The 18,216-nt window shown below is 38.2% G+C and overlaps 1 pseudogene across 1 annotated transcript; it reads right to left on the reverse strand.

The window, feature by feature from the left end:
• Window positions 1-12,088: 12,088 nt before the first annotated feature.
• LOC308427391 (zinc finger protein 120-like) lies at window positions 12,089-14,055 on the reverse strand (annotated as a pseudogene). Its single transcript has 3 exons — window positions 14,014-14,055; window positions 12,314-12,440; window positions 12,089-12,153 (listed from the first exon to the last, which is right to left on the reverse strand). The product of its transcript is annotated as a zinc finger protein 120-like (transcript).
• Window positions 14,056-18,216: the final 4,161 nt, after the last annotated feature.

Consider the following 18,216-nt stretch of genomic DNA (forward strand, 5'->3'; position numbering starts at 1 on the left):
TTTTTATTGATGTGATAAAACACCACAACAAAAGGAACATATAGAAAGGATTATTGGGGACTTACACTTTTAGAGTAAGTACAGTAAGAATTTGTGAACATTGTTGCAGGATATTTGATCATATTGTGAACCCCAAGATTATGAACTGGAAAAACATGTTTCTAGTTGTGCTGTGGCTCAGCCATAGCACACACCTTTAATTCTAAGAGATTTCTGTAAACAGGATTAAATAAAGTTGACCATAGGTCAATAGATAGAGCAAGCCACCAGTTGAGAGGGAATAAACACAGGATGTAGGAAGGTTTGCCTAATGAGTTGAAGGGTATTTATGACAGCTTGGAGAAGAAGAAAAGACCCTTTTCCTCTGGGAAGTCAGTTCAGGAGGAAGTTCAGTTGGGTTCTTTCTTTGACTCTCTGATCTTGAAGGCCTCCACCACATCATCTGCCTCCTGAAACTTCATTGGTAAAATTGAATGTTGTGGATATTGTTTTTAAAAAACAAAACAAACAAAACCACCATGGGAGGATGTGGCAATCAGCAAGTTGCATCAGTAAGTTAGAGATTACATCTTGATTAATAATGATGAGGCAGAAAATGACCACTCAGAATGGTTTGGGCTTCGATAACCTCAAAGTCTGCCTGCCCCTAGTAACACACCTTCATGAAGAAGACCATACCTACTAATGCTGCCCAAAATGCTCTGTCATCCAAGGACAAAGTATTTAATCATATGAGTGTATTGCAACAGTTCTCATTCAAACCACCAGGAGGCCCTATAAAAAGTGAAATGAGCCAGCTACAAAATGAACAACAAATACTTCATGATCTTTAAAACTATCTAATATACACAGTTGAAATTAAGGGTACGAGCCAAAAGTTGAGTGAGAGAGGTGAAAAAGAATGTTTCAGCAGACACAGAGGATAAGTTGGAAAATCAAAGCTGCTCTGTAGGTGGGCTATGGATTTTATACATTGTAGGTTGATGTCTATATGCAGCTGAGGGCTGGCTCTAGTTAGGTCAAGGTCATACATGATTGGATGGCAGAGAATTAGTTGGTGACAAAGCTGACAAAGGCAAGAGAGAAGAAGATGTAAGGAGAATCAACACGGAAGAAGATGGCCCATCTCCATCTACGAAGCTCTAAGTAGCCATAGGTAGATATGTATACTTTCTAAGGGATGAATTTCTATAGGTTAATTTATCTTATCTGGGTGACCGGTTTATATCTTAGTCAACTGGTTGTGAACTTATTGTGTGGATGGATTGTGGATTGTGAATTTAATATATATAAATCTGATCGACAAATTATTGATTGTTGAGTCATAATTTTACCAGGCTGTGGAGAATTTGAGTTAAGTTCCTGCCTGGCAGGGGACCACATAAAGAGGGTGACTTGCAGACTGCATGCAGGCAGAGTAGTAGCTGGAGCTTAGTGAATTCTGCATGGTGGCCTGCTGCTCTGAGCAGGAACCTGTGACCAGGCACCATTTAATATTTACAATACATCATGTTCTTACCACAACTGAATGGGATACTTGAATGTGGTAAGATGATAGATCATACATCATGGGTACTTTACTGCATGTAAAAAGAAGAACAAACAGGAATAACAAGAGGCAGAGGAGGACTAGCAGTACGAGGAGCAGGAGAAGGAGGAGGAAGCAAGGAGGAGGAAGAGGAAGAAGAATGGGAGGAAGACAAGTAGGTGAAGAAGGAAAGGAATGGGGAAGATGATGGACATCAGGGCAGCCACGACACCTGATTTAGATTGGTGGATGTCAGGATGCAATCCTAACTTTGCTCCATCTGGAGAAAGAAAGGACTGGCCTGTAAATCACTAGAAACACCATGCTGAGTGAGGGAACCAGACCTTGCTCTACACAGAGAGGGCATAGAGACCAGGAGGGCACAGCAGCTTGGAATGAATCTCTTGACTTTTCTGTCTGATACAGACTGTTGACAAATTATACCTATGTTATAGAATGCAGTTTTGTCCATATATATGCAAGCGAACTAGGCCATATGTAGCTGAGAGGAAAACAACATACCTTGCCTGATGATTTGTATATGCTTGGCCCAGGGAATGGTACTACTAGAAGGTGTAGCCCTGATGGAGTAGGTGTGTCAATGTAGGCATGGGCTTTAAGACCCTCATCCTAGCTGCCTAGAAGCCAATATTCTGATAGCATCATTCCAATGAAGATGTAGAAAACGTAACTCTTTCTGTACCATACCTGTATGGATGGTGCCATGATCCCCCACTGATGATAATGTACTAAACCTCTGAACCTGTAAGTCTGCCCCAGTTAAATTCTGTCCTTTATAAGACTTGCCTTGGCCATGGTTTCTGTTAACAGAAGTAAAACCCTAAGTCACCTTACAAGCATGAATAGATGAGTTTGTATGTCCCCAGATAGATATCTCAGTCTGCAAAGAGGTTGAGGTCATCTTGAACTCAGAAAAACTGTTTGACTAATAGAACGTGTTATGAATTAGAAACTGTGAGAAATCTTTATTCTGCTTGCCTATAAAAGATTCAGGAGAATTCAGTGGAGTATGCAGTGGTGCAAAGGTCCTCTGCATCCCCCTGTTCTAAGTGCTTCAAACACACCCAGGGGCCCCAATGCAGTAGGCAGTGGCAGGGGTACGTAGATAGAGGATTTCTCCAGAAGAAGACAGAGACCCGAGATAATGGAAGCACCCAAGAATCCATACAGGTGACCTTAGCTGTGAATCATTACATTGGGTAAATAAAACCTGAAGAGGCCACTTATAGCCAGACAGGAATGCCAGTGGAGTGATAGAGACATAAAACCACCTCATAAACTCTGAACACACAATTTATTCTGTCTACAGTAAATACATGCATGATGGGTTACATCAGACTGGGGCAATGGCTGGCCAATTTTGGTCAAGTTTCAGCCCCATTCCAGTGCCAAACACCAATCTCTAACATTATTAATGATACTCTGCTGCACTTACAGACAGGAGCATGTTGTCCTCTGAGAGGCTCCACCTAGCAGCTGACTCAGACAGTGCCGGGGTGAGCCCTGGTGTGCTCTTCTTTTTTGTCAGTTCTTCTTGAGGAAGTGGATTGGGAAAAACATTGGTGGAGATGCGGTGACAAAGACTTGTCTCCAAAAAATATTCAGGGTTGCCATATAATAATAAAAAGTTTACTTACCTAAGGCTAAGTTACTATACTACTGTGGCTGACCTAACTTCTGTGTTCCTGTGAAGCCAGAAACTGCTGTCTCTGGTACTTAGCACTTCATCTTAAAACAGCAGGAGGTTAAGTAAAGGATTGACTGCTAGAACCATTTTCCTTTTGTCCACATGCTTCTTGCTTTTCTGGCTAAGGGAATGTTTGAAGTAATAAACTTCTGTTGAATTGGGAGACAAGAATAACATTTACAGGAGGAGAGACAAGCGAATATGCATAAACTCTCTTAAGTCCTTATACAGATTTCTGTTAAAGTGATACATGGTTGAATATGAGATAGATAGGCAGGGAAAGGTTGCGGATCAGAAGTGAAGGCAGGAGGCAGAGAGGGGATTCGGGGAAAATCAAAGATGGAGGTAGATGCTTATGTTTCTCACAGCACATCTCTTCATAAATAAGCTTGTAATGAATGTTTTTATAATGCATGGAGTTGCACAAGATCTTTTGACTTATAAAGGATTGCAAATTATGTTATTCCTGTTGCATCAGAGTAGTTTGGTGTGTTCTTTGATGTGAATACTTGATTGAGTTCAGGAGGTGTAGTGGCAGAACACATAAAGCCCACCACAGAGTTGGGATGTGTATGTCTAAGACTTGGCGACAACACACCAAGGGGAAGTGAGTGAAAACACAACTCTGGGGTGGTCTTATTCACCAGGGACAAAAGGGGCCATGGAGTAACCAGTGCCTGAGTTCTTAGAGGTGGCCTGGAGCACCAAGTGGTGTGGGGACAAAATGTGTGCGCTTGGCTCCATACTGGAGCAGCATGTTCGGAGTGAGACCACAGGGGCCAGTAATAGAATAAGTCATCCCTTTAATATTTACTGCAACAGTTCCTCTTTAATGACCTTTGGTAAATTGTTTTACAACCTCTTGGAATGTGCTCTGAGTTGGAGAAAGTATAGTTACTATCTAAGAGGAAATTAACTGGTGACACATGGGAGACTGACAGAGTTCTCATCACAGTTTTGACTTTCAGAAAAGAATTTAATATCAGTCACACTATAAAAGAGCTTAATAATCTCTGATATAAATTTAGGATTTTTTATAGAATCATTATTAGGACCTAAGAAGTCATCTATTTGTCTATATAATATCACTACAAGAGAGTACACCTTTGTAGATTTGTAGAAATCTGCTCAAAACAGGTGGGTAAATACCTAGTGATTGTTATATACTTTTTTTAATGCATAAAGATTATATATATATATATATATATATACACACACACACACTGTGGCTATCTTCAGACACACCAGAAGAGGGCATCGGATCCCATTACAGATGGTTGTGAGCCACCATGTGATTGCTGGGATTTGAACTTTAAGAAGAAGAGTCAGTGCTCTTAACCTCTGAGCCATCTCTCTAGCCCATATATGTTTAATAATATCAGGAAAAGCATATTAATAACAGGAATCATCCCTAAATTGAATTCTCTTGGGCCTTGATTATGAGAATTATTCTGTCTCAGATTATATTATAATCCAAAGGAATCGATTTCAGAAAGATCACCTGCTAGTTAATAGCTTGTCCTATTATGGTTCCTGACAAGAAAGATGCAGAAGCCCACAGCCAAACAATGGATGGAGCTTGGATACTCTTATGGAAAAATAGGAAGAAAGACTGTGGTTCCTTAAATTGATAAGGTCTCTACTGGAAGGCCAACTGCATCAACTAACTTAAACTCTTAGGGATTTCAGATACTGAACCAGCATCCAAAGAACAAACATACATGAGTCCTCTCAGCTCAAATGTACCACACTCACATCTTGGTCTTCATGTGAGTACTGGCAACTGTAACAGGGGCTATCCCAAGTGTTGTTGCCTGTGCTTGGGATATATTTTACTATCTGCACTGCCTTTTCTGACCTCAGTGAGAGAGGAAATGAATAGCCTCGGAGGGTCTAGAATTGCCAGGCTGCTAGAGGGATGCCCAGGTGCCTCCACCTGCTCAAAGGAGAAAAGGAGGGAAGAAAAAAAGTTTGTGGGAGGGGGTGAATGGGAAGGCAGACTGAGTGGGATGTAAGTAAATAAGTAAAACAATGAAACTAAATTTTAAACAATGGGTTTCATTTGTCCAATGGAGTAGTACACAGTTATTACAAAAAAAATTGACAAATTTATTGAAAAATAAATTATCTCCCTGATTGAGGTAACACACAGGAAGCATCTGCGTATTATGCACTCTATTATAAGAGGATTTAGCCATGAAGTACAGGAAAACAGTAGGACTAGGTATGCTAAATTACAAAGAGGAGACAAAGGAGCATGATTGAATCACACTCATAAGAGGAAATAACGTTCTTAAGGGGTGCATAGACAGAGGAAACGGTGAGAGAGGGAAAGGTGAGAATTTTGGAAAATCTTGTGTGGACAGAGTAAGTGAGAATCAGCAGCAGGCTGGGAAAGGGCATTTTTAGGATATGCCAGAGACCTGGAATGGGGGAGGCACCATGGAGTCTTTGAGTCTGATGGTAGCTGAGACTCACTCAACAAGGGTACAATATGGAGCCTGAAGTGACCACCTCCTGTAGATAGAAAGAACTCCTAGAGAATGAATGATGATACCAACTCTTCTACAAAACCTTGCCTATAGGAGGTGCAGGGACAAAGAAGGACTGCAGTCTGAGGGACTTGCCTACCAATGAGTGGTCCAACTTAAGACCCATCCCATTGACTGGAACCAAATCCTGATATTATTAATGACACCCTGCAATGACATTCTTATGGAAATGGCAATAATTTTAAAAAAGACTTGCTATTTTACAATATGAAAAGATGGCAATATTTTACTAATCATCAATAACCAATATATGCTGAAAAATACACAGTTAGACACTGAATATCCAATTTCATGACCTCTCTAACAGACAGAACCTTAGCATAACTCTCTTCTTAGATGCTCTATACAGTAGCTGTCCAAATAAGAGTCACAGAAAAAAAAAAAAAGGAGGGAGTTCGAGGAATCTCGTGGAAGGTTTGCAAGAGGGATTGAGAAATCTAGAGGGGTTAAGAACGTCACAAGTAGACCAACAGTGTCAACTGATTTCAGTCCTTAAGTGTTCCCAGAGACTTAACCACAAAGAACATTCACAGACTGGCCCTATGCTATACCCACAAACATGTGTAGCATATGTGCAGCTTGGGCCTTGTTATTCAGGAAGGTTCTCCAACAACGGGGGCAGAGACAGTTCTTGATTCTGTTGCCTGCCTGTGGAGTCTGTTCTCCTAACTCTGCCGATTATTCTTATGGAAATGGCAATAGTAAAAAAGCAAAACAAACAAAAGAAAAACCAAAAAGACTTGACATTTTACAATATGAAAAGACTGCGATATTGTATTTATTTATTTATTTATTTATTTATTATAAATACAGTGTAGCTGTCTTCAGAAACACCAGAAGAGGGCATAAGATCTCATTACAGATGGCTGTGAGCCACCATGTGGTTGCTGGGAATTGAACTCAGAACCTCTGGAAGAGCAGTCAGTGCTCTTAACCACTGAGCCATCTCTCAGCCCAAGACTGCAATATTTTACTAATCATCAACAATCAAGATATGCTTGGAGGTACACAATTAGTTGCTGAATATCCAATTTAATGACCTCTCTAACAAAAACTGCTATTTGGATACATATGAAGAATTTTGAGATTTTTATATTCTTTTCTAATAAGCATTGTTAAAATGTGTTTACAAAACAGGACACACTGGGGTGCATTTTCTATGCTATTACTTGTATTCAGTGGGCTGACTTAAAATGTAGCCTTGTCTAATGACTGACATCCAAGCCAGGATAAATAACAAATCTCAACATCTGAAAAGAATTTATAAAACTTGTATAGCCAAACCCCTCTGTAGGCATAATCCAAGTGCTTGTATAAGTTGCATTAGACATTGTGTTTTATCATAGCAACAGATATTCATATCCATAAAATTTGATACTTGGTTGAGAAATTTTATGTAATTGAAGAGAAAGATGATTATAATTTCAAAGAAAATATAGAGGAACTCACACCATACAGCTTGAATAGATCGTGGACATATTTTATTGTCCTGAAAAATAAACTTGTGTGTTGGCTATAAATCTTACCAAATCCTTTGTAGTCATAGATTCACTTCAGTGTGATTATTACCTCCTTAAAGACTACTGTGATATGCAAAGAATTCAAGATTGATTTATCACTGAATGTTTTACTCTTCTATAAAGGAACCTTAAAGTGCAAAATGGTACCACACTGTACAAATAAGGGTTCTGCAGTATGACTTTTTCTCATAATATTTGTGAAAACTGCTACATGCAAATGATTTACCAATTTCTTATTAATACAATTTTGGTCCCATATGTGTTATGTATTTGTGGATAACTGTGTTGTAAAAAGGCCTTATCACATTAATTATATAGATAGGGTTTCTCTACAATGTGGTCATTTTCTAATTTATTGAAAAATGAAAGTAGGCAAATATTGGGTGTAACGGTTAATTCCCTCTACTCTCTGACAGTGGATGAACAAGTTTACCAGTTAGAACCAGCTGAAGATAGGAATCCACAGCATCTCAAATTCATGATTTACATGAAAATTTGGAACTGAATTAACATAAATATCTTTAGAACTAATCCATGACATTTCATCTGTTTCATCCATTATAAAGGGCTTTTCTCTCTAATATACATTAGATATCGTTATAATATTTATATTAAACTATAAGGTATGATATACACTAACAATATCCAGTCCATCAAGTTTGTCAAGATATCTACACTGCTAAGCATCTATCTTAGCTTAAAGAGTTTACAAGTCTGTACCTGATTATGTTTTTATTTTAATTTACATTACCATCTGAAAACCATTCTTTCAAATCTAGATCATCTTCTTCAATGCTAAACAATTTTAAGTTCGATTATGAGAGTATAACAAGTCTTCAACTGTGTCAGAGATCCAAGAAAAAATTCATTTATAAGAAGCACAAAAACAGCTTCAAAAACTTAAACAAATTGCAAAGGCAGCTGACTACCTGCACTGTTTCCTATTCTTCAAAATATTGGAGCAGGAATCTTCAGCTATTTGTTCCAGAATCATCTAGCAGACTTTGAGTAAGCAGAAAATATTATGAAAAAATAGCTTACTCTGTCTTGGCAGAGGTAAGCTGTTATCTATTCTGCATCTTGTGTCATTTCCTGTGAAGTATTTTTTGTCTATAGATGAATTAGTGCAAGAATGCCCAGTGGCTATCTTGCCAAAACTGGAGCAACTCCATATAGAGGTTATGATGCTCAGTGTCTTCTTTGATGGGGGTATTGTCAGGAGCTGACATGTCTATTTGGAAAATTATGATTATAATTAAAATGATTACAAATGCCAGATTCTGTGTATTTCTGATGTTTTAAAACACTATCTTTATATAAAGTATATCTTAACTGCTAACCCTTGTCTACACTTAGATATTTTTCTTTGAATGATATTGAAAACACTTTATTATAGTTAAGTCAGAATCTAATATAACCAGATGTTTCACCATCTGGCCTTTAAATTGCATAACTTAATGACTTTAAAAAGTTTGTAATAGCAACTCTAGAAAGAAGGATAGGGTCAGAGGCTAGTGTACTTAAATGAGTTGTGTAGGCATAATGCCTATCTAAGAGTAACAATATTAATTTCAATTTTTTACCAATATACATAGATTTATGCAAATGAAAATCTCAAATATGTATTAATATATAAGTTCTGTACCAATGCAAGACTTTATAACTTCAAATTTGCAACAAGCACAAATATTTCCACCAATGTAAATTTATTGCTATACAAAGTTTTGTTCAATAATTTATTAACCCTTCTCATATATTTTTCCCTGTTTAAAACTAACACCATTTCAAGTCATCCGCTAAAATGACAACCTAACTATAATTTATAAATTAACTATAACCAGACACTCAAACATAAGGGATCAGGATGACAACTCTCCACAACGTCTTCCTGCTGAAATCAGGGCAATGCAATTTTTAAAAGAGTGGGAAGCGGTAGGAAAATTAGTAAGATTTGTTAGAATTAAGAAAGCTAGCTTTATTATTTGTTTTTCAGATTCTGCATGCTTAGAGGGCTCAGGGTTCGACTGATGTTCAGGGATGTGTCTGAAAGGCTGGATGAACCGAGTCCATTTTGAGTCAGCAGCAATTTCTGAAATTGTTCTGGAAGCAAGTCTCTAAAAACAGCATCAGGAAACAGGTATCTGGAACAACAGGTCATCTCAGCATCTTTCCCCCAGCACTAACAATGTCTCACCATATTAAAAACACTTGAAGGACTATTGTACAGTCTGGTTTTATTCCTGACTTTAAATATGAGACTTGTAAAGGTTGTAAAGGCAACCATATTGCTTACATTCAGAAGGTTTCTCTCCAGTAGATGTTCTTTTATGTATTGAAAAATCACCATGATATGCAAAATCTTTACCATATTGATTACATTCATATGGTTTCCACCTGTATGTATATGTCTTCTTGCATGATATATGAGACCATATTTACATGAAGTACTTCTACCACACTAATTACATTCATAAGGTTTCTTTCCAGTGTGTCTTATTTCAAGTAGTTGATAATAACTATGATATAAAGGCTTTACCACATTGGTTACACTAATAGTTTTTTCTCCTGTATGTGTTCTTTTATGATATTGGAGATGACTGCGTCCTGCAAATGCTTTATAACAGTAGTTACACTCATAAGGTTTCACTCCTCCATGTTTTTTTATGTATTTGAAGACCACTGCTTTGTGAAAAAGCTTTACCATATAGGGTACATTCAAAAGTTTTCACTCCTGTATATGTGCTTTTCTTTTGCACTTTTTATGTTTTATTTTTTGTATATGTGCTTTTATGACATTTCAGACCACTGCTTTGTGAAAAAGCTATATCACATTGGTTACATTCAAAAGGTTTCTCTCCTGTATGTGTCTGTTTATGCCCTTGGATGTGTGACTGCTGTGTGCAAAGGCTTTACCACCTTGGTTACACTCATGGGGTTTCTCTTCATTATTTGTGCTTTTTGTACTTAGAGTGTACGGCTTTTGCAAAGGCTTTGCCACACTAGATACATTAATAGGGTTTCTCTCCATTAACTGTTCTTTTATGTGCTTGAGGAAAATGCTTCATGCACAGGCACACAGGTTACTCTCATAGGTTTCTCTCCTATATGTGCTGTTTTATGATATTGGAGACCACTGCTTCTTAAAAAGGCTTTACAACATTGGTTACATTCATAGATTTTCTTTCCTGTATGTGTTCTTTTATGACATTCGAGCCTACCACTTTCTGAAAAAGCTTTACCACATTGGTTACATTTGAAAGATTTCTCTCCTGTTTGTGTTCTTTTATATTTGAGACGACTCCTTCCTGCAAAGGCTTTACCACACTGGTTACATTCGTAGGTTTTATTCCCTTTATATGTTCTTTCACACCTTTAGGTATGACTGTGATATGCAAAGATTTTGCCAATTTAATAAATTCAGCGGATAACTCTCCAATATAACTTTTTTATACCTGAAAATACAATGGACAAATGCTAAAGCTTTCTCACATTCACTATTCTGATGAGTCTTTTTATCTATATGAAATCATTTTACAATTGAACTAAATTGTAAAGAGCAATCTGACCTTAAGGTAATATCTCTTTGTTCACATTCAAATGTGTTTAGCTTCATTATGGGTAGTTTTCCCCATTTAAGGATATATGGGATGGCATGTGTTACCTGGCTTACATAAACAGAATACCTTCTTTATAAAGGTGTATTTATTTATTGTATAGAGTACACAGTAGCTGTCTTCAGACACACCAGAAGAGGACATCAGATCTCATTACAGATGATTGTGAGCCACTATGTGGTTGCTGGGATTTGAACTCAGAACATCTGGAAGAGCAGTCAAGGCTCTTAACCACTAAGTCATCTCTCCAGCCCTACAGCATATTTTTTATAAGGCAATTCACATATTTGAAAAGATCGGGAAAAGCTCAAGGCTTTACTACACTGAGTGCATTCAGAAATTTTGCTATCATGTGAGTCATACTGCATTTGAAATGTGAACCAAGACAAACAGAAAAATTTCCACATCCCTAGTACTACTTATGATTTACAGCAGTTTGAGTTTGTAAATATCCACAATAATGTTGGAAAACTAATTATTTACAAACTTATGGCATCTTTAGAAAATTGCTACTCAAAGTTCTGTATAATGTCAATTGCTCTGAAAGAGAGGGAGGGATTTTTTTTCCTTTTAATATCCATATTTTCACATGATTTGTATTGATTGTGACCTATGATATCCATTTTAATACAAGAAAAGAAAGTGAAAGGTGTCCACATAACATTCACACAGTTTGACTTTTTTCCTCATAGAGTTGTGGTACAGGGATTAACGTTTCTCTACAAAACCATTCTTAAATATCATAAATGGTACATTTCATTAAATTGACCAATGTAATTATAAGTATAGGGTTAACAATAGATTTACTATGGATTATTTGCTTATCACCTGGTTTTGGATATATACTTATCGCCTGATCAATGTGTTTCCCTTTTGCAATAACAAGAGGTATGGGATAAACCGACTGTAAGTTCTACAATATGGCTCAACAGAGCTTGATTCAAATGGTGACGTATCTGTTAAGACACTGTGTCCGTTTCTTTATACTTAAACGGACAAACTGCAAACACAAATTTGATACCTGCCACTGACATACATGTTATTTTGGGATATAATAATCATGCATATCTTAAACCAGTGCTTTTAGTCTACTGCTTTTCTTTCATACTTGGAGGACATGTTAAAGTTATGTTAGAGGCATTTTCTTATCAACTTACATATGAAAATTACCTTCCATGCCCTTTGGAATTTTGAAAATGTCCTTCAATAGTATGGTCTTACCAAATGTAGCCTAAAATGTTACCAGAAAAGGTATGCTTCAGTTACTAATTTGAGTGATTATTAGAATCAACATGGAGATTTGAACATTATTCTTTCTCATTTTTAACTGAAATTATGAAAACAAATTAAAAGGAAACATTTTAAAAAGTGAAAAATAATTACTGTATTACCTATAGCAGTGAGATTCCTGTTGATCTCCCGCATCAAATCTTTGTGAAGATTCTTCTGAGATGGATCCAGCAATGCCCACTCTTCCTGAGTGAAGTTCACTTGCACATCATCATAGGTCACTACATCCTAAAAGATCTGATACATGTGTACAAAAGAATGTATGATACTGACAGCAATGTAAATGTATACTTTAAAATGTATAGTTGTATAGTAAATGTATAAAATGTATAGTTGTAGGCTGGAGAGATGGCTCAGTGGTTAAGAGTACTGACTGCTCTTCCAGAGGTCCTGAGTTCAAGTCCCAGCACCCACATGGCGGCTCACTGTAACAGGATCTCATACAGACCTCTTCTTGTGTGTCAGAAGACCGTAACAATGTACTCACATAAAATAAATAAATAAATCTTTTTAAAAAAATGTATAGTTGCTGACTGTCCTGAACACCCACATTGGATTTTTTTTATGCAATAAGCAAACAGTCTTTCACAGTTAAACAACAATAAAAATCTAGGGAAATATAGAAGGAAATATATGATCCTGGGGAACCTGATGGCTCAGGATTGAAATGCTGGGTACTGCACCATGTAGGATGCTGCCAGATCTTTTCTTTAAACCATTTTTTCTCATTCAATCTCCCTTCTATGTCTATGTATCTTAGTTTCTTATATTTGAGATAAAAGGCTAGGATTTATTTATTCCATGTATATTTAAACACATTTAAACAGTTTTCATTATACTTCCTTCTACCCTTAAAGGCAATTAAACCACATTTTATTTATTACTCTCCTTTGATTTTCTTCTTGTTGGAGGCCAGCAGCCTCCATTATCTGCCTCTCTCTGCCTTTCTCAAAACATCCTGTCTTTTGCACAGCAAGGGCTCCCAGTACCTCAGTGTTCAAAGTTTTTCTGCATTTCTATACCATGGCAAGAAATCCCCACATGACTCAGGCAAAGTCTGTAGCCTGCTAAGAAGTCCATTCTCACCTCCCACTAATATTATATCATGGCGTGTTTGTATTCTATCTGAGAATCTCTAAATAACTTTGAATACTGAGTTCTTGCCTCATATTTGGGTGACATCTGTTAACAGTTGTAAATCCATTTGCACTCCAATGAGTGCAATCTACCTGTACTGGATCTACCTAAGAGCTCAGGATTCATGGATGAAAGGCACACAACAAACACATGTCAGCTTAACTTTTAGAATGCCTAACTAGCTCAATGTCTACTCACTTTTAATCCTCACTGCAGTTAGCACACACCCCTTTTCAGGAATCTGGAGTTAACATTTTCTAAATCTATTTTTTATCTTTGGTTCCCCCAGACTAAAGTAGGGGAGTGGCCCCAGGGATTTGTACTAATAATAATACTAATAATACTTAATGGTGGCAGACCATTATTTCCGATCTCTCTGCTCCCATCTTGGCAATTCTCTCTGTCTTTGTCCCTCTAGGACCCTAACCACACAATATAAAAGCTCTGCTTCTGTCTCCCTGTTCAAAGTTGGCTGTACAGAAACTCTTTATAACCAATCAAAGCCAGATGGAGTCAGGCAACCTCAGAGCCTGGAAGTGTGGCTTTTGAGAGCCAAATTAAGACACAGCATTAGAATCAATCCCCAACATGTGTACAGAATGACAGGGCATAGCTGGTGCTAGGCTGAGAAGCTGTTACAGAAATGCCAGTCTCTTAGAAATACCTTGTCATTAATGATGCTGCATGCAACCTTTGTGTTGGTCATGTAAACTTATGGTTAAGGATGATTTTGGAAGTTAAAATGTAATTGTAAAGATCACACTCTAATGTTTTCTAGATTTTGTCAATTTTTATAATATCTTTATTTTATGTACATTGGTATTTCACCTGTAAGCATGAAGGCATCAGATTCAGATTCTGTTCAGGAGAACAGAAACTATATCCAGCTGCGAGCGGCCATGTAGGTGCTGGGAATTGAAACTAGGACATCCGGAAAAACGGCCAGTACTCATAATCTCTGAACAATTTCTAGAGCCCCTAGATTTTTTTTCTCAGAATTCTATATGGATATACAATAAGGTATGATTATGTATACAATTTTTTTGCCTCTACACATTAGGTTTTCCCCAGACCAACCCAAAAACAGCCAACTCCTCACTATACCATCTTCTCATTCTCTACTTATCCTCCAACTCCTCCTCGTCCTCCATCTACTGATGCCTGATGTGCCTGAGTGTAGGGCCCTTTACTGGAGAGTGGGCCATATGCTAGTGACCTCATCCTCAAAAAGTGATGACCCCCATCTGTTTTTCCCCACTCTCCCCGACCTGTCCCCTGTTACACCTTTCTTTTTCTAATTTAAAAAATATTCACTTAGTTATTCTATGTGTATGAGTGTTTTGCCAGTGCATATCTCTACGGAATGCATGCCTGCTTCCCTCATAAGTCAGAAGTGGGCAGTGGATCCTTTGGACTGGAGTTTCAGATAGTTCTTGTGGTGCCTGCACCACGAATAGCTACTCTGAACCACGCAAAGGCCTAAGGGTTTGAAAGAAAGACACAACTCCATTATTCGTGTTACCAGAAATGCTTTACTCCATCTTAAACTGCAGTCTCACACGACTGACTCCAGTCTCAATATATACACTCAGGTAATTACAGAGGAGGTGTGCAAATTCCCTAGCTGCTGGGTACAAGAGTCACCCCCTAGGGTAAAATCTGTAACCTGGGAAACTGGAAACAGGAAGACTAGGTGTGGAGTAGGCTTGTGACTGGGCCAATTAGCATAGCAAACGGGGTCCTGTATCTCTCCCAGAGTTGAGGCATACAAGGAGGCAGTCTAGCTTACCCTAAGCAGATGAAGGTTTGGTATGGCTGTCCCAACATCTCCCCCAATATTATTTTTTAATTAGGGGCTTGGCTTAGGCACGCATGGACCTCAGTGCTTGCTGTTATCTGAGAACAACCCACACAGGCCCCCGTGGAATTTCTGTCTTAGGTCAAAGAGCACCCCTGTGAGTTTTTCCATCTTTGCTCACCTAATTTACCCACACTCCACCAAGCTCAATCTATAGGGTTGCTTACTGCTAGTCTGTCAGCTGACAGCTTGGCTCCAGGCTTGTCTTTTGCCTGAGGGATATAGGGGAGGGTACCTGCCAAAAGTGCTTTAAGGGCTACACGCCCAAAGCTAATACTATCTCAGTTTTAATAGCCTCTCGTTCCGGCAGAGTTAATTCAAATTTAACATTCCTAATTGAATGCATATCCAATTGAATGAAAGGCTTTAGATTAACTTAAGTGGAGAGGGCCTCAGCCACTTCTCCAGACAATTCCTCCAAGCAGCTGTGGCAATAAGGTGGGGTGGAGCAATATCAAAAGATCACAGCTACAAAAGCAGCTGCTGAAACAGCACTAACATGGCTGCAGCCAAAATACTCCTGGTGCAGGCAAGAATCAGTTGATTCTCTCCGATATACTCCATGGACACAGGTGTGGGTGCAGATTCTGGGGTCCGTGTCACTGCAAGGTTTTCACTCCCCCAGCAGCTTCTTGGATGACATTCCTGTTGAGAACAATTGAAACTATTCCCCTAGTTAATAACAATAATACTAACCTGCAGTTTTCACAGGGCAGATACAGCACTCAGGGTCCCAGACCTGTGACTCAGAATCCTGAGGGAAAACACAAACAGAGCTTCAAGCTCTAGTCAAAATAGGGTCCGGACCCTACCATAAAGTGGACATAAGATCCTTCCATCGCATCATTCCCTGCTGAGCTGGGCATGCTCTCCAGTGTTGATCAGTGTCAGAGCGGCTTTCAGAATTTACAGTTATAAAATTAAGGATAGATGCACATGAGGGGAGATATGATTCCCCTTTTTGGTTTTAGACAAATATATCTTTATAGTGCGATGAGCACATTCTTCAATGGTTGCTTGTCCTTGAGGATTATAAGGAATTCCAGTCTTATTAATTATAGCACAATCTGAACAAAATTGTTCAAACCCTTTACTGAAATAGGCATAGCCATCATTTCAGCCGTTTGAGCAGATTTAACTGCTACTTGGTAGGTTTTATGGATCTCTTTAGATACTACAGAAGCAAAGCCATTAGAAGACCCATCTGTAAACACTAACCTGGCATGGGGAAGAAGGATAGAGGAAACCACCTTAGGAAATAAAATGGGATGCTTTTTAAAAACTGACCTAATTTATTAGCAAGATAGTGGTTATCAAGTTTACTAATAGTACTGCATAAAAAAATAATCCCAATCTGTATAGGTTTGTGGGAAAAAAAACATAGTTACTCTTTAGTATAAAGTCTAAAGATAACTCTGGCTCCTTTCCAAAGGTCTGCACTGCTACTTTTATGCTTTAAGAATTAAATTAATAACAGCTTGGGGTAAGAAACAACAATTCTCGAAGGTGAGGCTAGTAAATGTACCCATAAAACAGGTCCTTGCTGTCAGCATACTCTTATTGGAGTATGATCAGATGGAAATACTAATAATTGTAAAGGCATTGAACAATCTATACAATTTAAATGAGAACCTTCCAATGCTTCTTGGACCTTTCGTAAATAATCTCTGTCATCAGCTGTAAGTTGTCTGTCAGAGATGGGATCAGTGTTACTCTTAAGAACACAGTTGTCCAGAGGCTATACACTTTTAGTTGCTTCTAAAGTTAAAGCAGTTGCAACTAGACAGCCTGAAAAGTTTTTAATATTTCAATAAATATTTTAATTCTCTAGAACCAGAAATATGAGGAATATCTGTTTGCCATATGGGCTAGGTACAAGTCCTCGAGGGCTAACACCATCATGTAGTATAAGAAACTGAGGACATACAGGACAAATCTTTACAATTTGACATGCACATTCTCTAGAAATTTCAAATTGTTGTCACAGGCCATTACTATTTTTATGGCAAAAAACGAGATTATAATCTGGCTAGTATACAAATCTGCTGTGGCACTGCCTTTTCTAAGGGACCTAGGCAACCCAGTATCTCTTAAATACCCTATAAAATATGGAACAGTAAGTTTTCTCAAATTATGTTTTATTTGTATAAACAATTGTAAAACTCAAGAATTAGCAATATCTAAAAATGAAACAATTTTAAGCAATTATAAACTATTAACTATATATATTGATATAGACCTTTAGTTATATATATTGACTATCAGTATATAAATTTAAAGTTAAACCAATTTTTTAACATCTAAAAACAGTGGCTACAGCACATAATCTAATAATCTATGCTGCGGTGGGCAAAAACTCAAGAGAATGAACACGTGATTTAATTGTATATACTGCTTACCCATGAGTAAACTCTAGGACCCCCTTTCGGGGACCCCCACTTGATTCTCGAGACACAGGGTTACCCAATGAAACACGAGAGACCTTCTTGCTGCAAAAGCACGAGGTAGTTTAATGGCAGAGCTCTGGGCCGATACGTATCTCACACAGGAGACAGAGGTATCGACCCTGAGACTCGAAAGCTGGGGGTTTTTATAGGGAGAGGGTCGGGGGCTGGGAAGAATTAGCTCGAGTACAAAGCTCACCCAACACTCACAGCTTACATGCAGTCAGGAAGTCAGGAGCCCGAGTCCCACACAATGACCTCCTCACCCCATTCTCCCTATGGGAGAACATGGACTCTTCCCAGGGCCCTGGTATCTACACAATCCGCAGTCCCAGGCACCATGGTGTTTATACAAGATAAGTTACAGCTTCGCTACTGTGAATTCCAGAGCTCTGAAATCTATGGTGCCCAGGTGTCCTGAGAAGGCTGTTAAACCCTAAATCTCCTAGCTAACAACTGACAAGACATCTCCCTCTGTGTGCTCACCCCTCATTCCATCCCCTCGAACAAAAGACAGCCTAAACAAATCATATTCAGAAAACTAAAACTAAGGGAAGTATAGGAA

The sequence above is a fragment of the Micromys minutus genome (genome assembly GCF_963924665.1).
Source record: "Micromys minutus genome assembly, chromosome: 11".
Lineage (NCBI taxonomy): Eukaryota > Metazoa > Chordata > Mammalia > Rodentia > Muridae > Micromys > Micromys minutus.